Genomic DNA, 5188 nt, shown 5'->3' on the forward strand with positions numbered 1-5188 from the left:
ATTTTCACACTTTTCTTTCTCAATTACTTGAATTGTATGTTTATATGTATACATTGGTGAAAGATAAGTGTGGGGTGTTTGATTTTCATGATTCATGTTTAGATTAACATACCTTAGTTGTTTAATTACCCATATTGTCTTGATTTTGCAAAAATTACATGTTTTTAGGGGTATGCTCATGATTCTAGGGTTTGTAGTAATTGAATCCGAATTTAGGGTAATTAAGTCAAGATATTGAGTTTTTGTATGATGTTAATGAAGCTTGTAAAGTGTTTAATTGTTGTTGGTGATATAGATGTCAATTTGGCCGGGTCATAATTTGAATGTTCTTGAATTTTTAGCATATTTTTGAATTGTAATGAACTTATGAAATATGTATGCTTGACTTTCACTTGTTTAGGCCTGTTGAAGTAGATTGATGGTATAGAATGCTATAATGTAGTGGCGTTATAATGGTCCTTTTGAGCTAAAATTGTGAAAATTTGTGCTATGATTTGTGATAAATATAATTTGAGTACAAGTTTAAATGCTATGACCTATGAACGCAACATGCTTGAGTCCTAAGTTGATGCTAAATTGTGAATTTGTGATCTTCATTTTTTTGAAAGTGTATTAGCAAGTTTATGTTGACTTTGGTTGAAAATTTTGAACATACGCTTTTGTTTAAATGAATCATAATGCTTATGAACTATGAATGGAATGACTAAGTGCTCTTGCTATCCGGTTATGTTTTTAGCTAACATTAACACAACGGTTTCTATGTTCTTTTGGTTTGGTGTTATTATGTTTTGCAGGGACAATCTAGCCGAAGAGGACAACCAAAGAGAAGCAGGACCTCAGGTTTAGTTCCACCACCACCACCACCACAATAACATTCATCATCATCATCTGGCGAAGAAGAAGAGGAGGATCTAAATGATCCTCGAGTTTGGTTGAGTCAGGTTCAAAACGACAACGATTACGCAGAAACATTTGATAGGATAAACAGTAGGCCTATAAATGCCACGTGGTACTTTATTTGGGGCCCATTGGATGAGGCGAATATGCACCAACATGTTTCCCGTTTGCTTGCCATTCCCCTACGATAGGATCGTTACCTACGCATGGGAACACATTTTTAGCATCCGCGAACCAATTTTTCCGGTGTTGCTAAAAGAATTTTACTCAACTGTACGGTTTAATAATGTTCGGGATTATTTGTCGAATGATTTTCTTCGATTTCGGTTAGGGGGTGAATATAGAGGGATAAGCAGATTTGAGTTGTGCAGAGTGTTGGGGATTTTTGAGGAATTTACCGACAACCAATTGGGTGATTACTTGCGGGGTTCCGATTACATTGGTCGAGTTGAATTTAATGAGATTGCTTATTGGTGAAGAATTTGTGGGCCAAATGCATCTACACCATTCAAATCAAGCAGACACAGGTATAATGAGATTGCATCCCGGGATGATAGACTTCTTCATCGACTTATCGCATGCACTTTCAATACGAGAGTCGAAGGTAACGAAAAGGTTAAAACGTTGGATCGATGGATAATGGATCAAATAAAACGAGGTTACTATACTGATATTCCTGGATTGATAGGAAACTATTTTCTGGCCATCGCTACCGAGACACGGAGAGAAAAGCTGCTTCTTGGAGGCCACTATATCACGAGGATTGCTCGTCACTTCAACATAGATTTCAGCCGATTGATGGAGTGTACTAACGTCATGAAACCATTAAAGAAAATTTCTTATATCAACGCTGAAATTCTTATGAAGGATGGAAATGGGCATTTAGTGCCTTTTGTGGCAGGTGGAGCGAGTAGTAGTGGAGCAAACGTGCAGCAGGAACAGCAGGTAGAGGAAGAAGCAGAAATGGAAGCCCAGACAAATGTTCAAGGTCAAGGTCCTTGGTATCCGTCTCAATCTGGTTGGGATGATTTGGTCAACAGTATGAACAGTATTAGGTTGGGTCAGCAAGATATGGAGCAACGCCAGATTGCTCAAGTACATAACTAGGGATGGAATAGTTATGGTATTGATTGGAATAACCATAACACCGAGTTATATTATTCCAACCCCGATCAGTACTATGGCACAACACGTCTGACACCCCAATACTACACTGATCCAGAACACCCACCTCCGCCTTACCCAATTTATAATACTAACGATGCAATGCAGGATGTCAGGAGCCGATTTGAGCAGGAATACCCACGAGGACGCCGAAGCAGAGATGGCTCAGAAAACTACTTTTGGCCTTACGATAACTGAAGGCCTGCGAGCCTTTGATCATCTTGTTACATTTTCAAACAATCTAGTTATAAGTGTGGTGTGTTTTTAAACAATCTTTGATTTGTAATATTAACTAATCGTGTGGTTTGATAAACGGTTGTGGTTGTAAAAACACCGTTATTTTTATTATTATTTATGTAGTTTGTTATTTTGTGCAGCATGGTTGAACTTTAAAGACTGGCATTAAGTTCAGCAACATTTGATATTATGATGTATGTATGTTGATAATCGAGGAATGGACAATGCTCTTATGCTGGCAGTAAGTTCAGCGGCATTCATCTACATATTCCACGATTTACAGGTCAAAAATTTGAAAATTTCTAAAAACACCCTATCACTTTGCCCTCTAAATTTAATCATTTTTCTAATTTCATGCAATGAGGGCCTTGCATGATCTTAAGTGTGGGGTGGGAGATAGAAATTTATCGGGAATTCGTTTTACAAAAATTAAGGCGTTTATGATAAAAATTTTAAAATTTTCAGGTAGCCTTAGAAACAAAAATGGTCCAAAACCATTTTACATACATTGTGTTCTAAAACTAGAAAAGAAATGTTGAGTTATGTTTTAAATTATTAATAGTCTTTGAAGTTGTACTATCATTCAATTATTTGAATGAAAATCCTACTAGTTTAGTAGAGCTAACTTGTAGGTCACTTGTACCAAAATGAGTGTAAACCGTGAGAGAGCAGTGATTGTATAGCGTGGTCGAAAACCGAATTTTGCTCCAGATCAAAAACCCTAAGGACGATCCTTATTATTTCTCCTAACAAGGACAATGTTGCGCCCGACCACTTCTTATGACCAATAGGATGTATCTATTCCATCCTCAAGGAAGTAAAGTCTTCCGAATGACACACTTACTGATTCAATTCAGAAGATGTAGTCCAGACCAGTTGTAGGGTGACGAAAAATCTTGAAAAGTCATTGCTGGCCTCAACATCAAACAGGAAAACTGGTAGTCAAAGCTTTTCTCAATGAGGGAGAATTGCTGGCCAAATGGGAAGCGCACCATGATACACAAAATGATAGTGAATTGATCAGATTCCCAGTGGATAACCTCCGGAAAGGTAAGATATCAGCTTTTAAGCCTGATGAGCCTCAATCTTTATGATTGATTTAACGGATTAGATGATTACTGAAATGTCCCGTTCTTATTGATTAAAAACGTTCCATATTAATTGATTTCGTTGCGAGGTTTTGACCTCTATATGAGACGTTTTTCAAAGACTGCATTCATTTTAAAACAAACCCTAACCTTTATTTCATCAATAAAGGTTTAAAAAGCTTTACGTAGATTATCAAATAATGATAATCTAAAATATCCTGTTTACACGCGACCATTACATAATGGTTTACAATACAAATATGTTACAACGAAATAAGTTTCTTGAATGCAGTTTTTAACAATATCATACAAGCATGGACTCCAAATCTCGTCCTTATTTAAGTATGCGACAGCGGAAGATCTTAATATTCACCTGAGAATAAACATGCTTTAAACGTCAACAAAATTGTTGGTGAGTTATAGGTTTAACCTATATATATCAAATCGTAACAATAGACCACAAGATTTCATATTTCAATACACATCCCATACATAGAGATAAAAATCATTCATATGGTGAACACCTGGTAACCGACATTAACAAGATGCATATATAAGAATATCCCCATCATTCCGGGACACCCTTCGGATATGATATAAATTTCGAAGTACTAAAGCATCCGGTACTTTGGATGGGGTTTGTTAGGCCCAATAGATCTATCTTTAGGATTCACGTCAATTAGGGTGTCTGTTCTCTAATTCTTAGATTACAAGACTTAATAAAAAGGGGCATATTCGATTTCGATAATTCAACCATAGAATATAGTTTCACGTACTTGTGTCTATTTTGTAAATCATTTATAAAACCTTCATGTATTCTCATCCCAAAAATATTAGATTTTAAAAGTGGGACTATAACTCACTTTCACAGATTTTTACTTCGTCGGGAAGTAAGACTTGGCCACTGGTTGATTCACGAACCTATAACAATATATACATATATATCAAAGTATGTTCAAAATATATTTACAACACTTTTAATATATTTTGATGTTTTAAGTTTATTAAGTCAGCTGTCCTCGTTAGTAACCTACAACTAGTTGTCCACAGTTAGATGTACAGAAATAAATCGATAAATATTATCTTGAATCAATCCACGACCCAGTGTATACGTATCTCAGTATTGATCACAACTCAAAATATATATATTTTGGAATCAACCTCAACCCTGTATAGCTAACTCCAACATTCACATATAGAGTGTCTATGGTTGTTCCGAAATATATATAGATGTGTCGACATGATAGGTCGAAACATTGTATACGTGTCTATGGTATCTCAAGATTACATAATATACAATACAAGTTGATTAAGTTATGGTTGGAATAGATTTGTTACCAATTTTCACGTAGCTAAAATGAGAAAAATTATCCAATCTTGTTTTACCCATAACTTCTTCATTTTAAATCCGTTTTGAGTGAATCAAATTGCTATGGTTTCATATTGAACTCTATTTTATGAATCTAAACAGAAAAAGTATAGGTTTATAGTCAGAAAAATAAGTTACAAGTCGTTTTTGTAAAGGTAGTCATTTCAGTCGAAAGAACGACGTCTAGATGACCATTTTAGAAAACATACTTCCACTTTGAGTTTAACCATAATTTTTGGATATAGTTTCATGTTCATAATAAAAATAATTTTCTCAGAATAACAACTTTTAAATCAAAGTTTATCATAGTTTTTAATTAACTAACCCAAAACAGCCCGCGGTGTTACTACGACGGCGTAAATCCGGTTTTACGGTGTTTTTCGTGTTTCCAGGTTTTAAATCATTAAGATAGCATATCATATAGATATATAAC

This window comes from Rutidosis leptorrhynchoides, chromosome 4 (assembly GCF_046630445.1).
Source record: "Rutidosis leptorrhynchoides isolate AG116_Rl617_1_P2 chromosome 4, CSIRO_AGI_Rlap_v1, whole genome shotgun sequence".
NCBI classification, from domain to species: domain Eukaryota; kingdom Viridiplantae; phylum Streptophyta; class Magnoliopsida; order Asterales; family Asteraceae; genus Rutidosis; species Rutidosis leptorrhynchoides.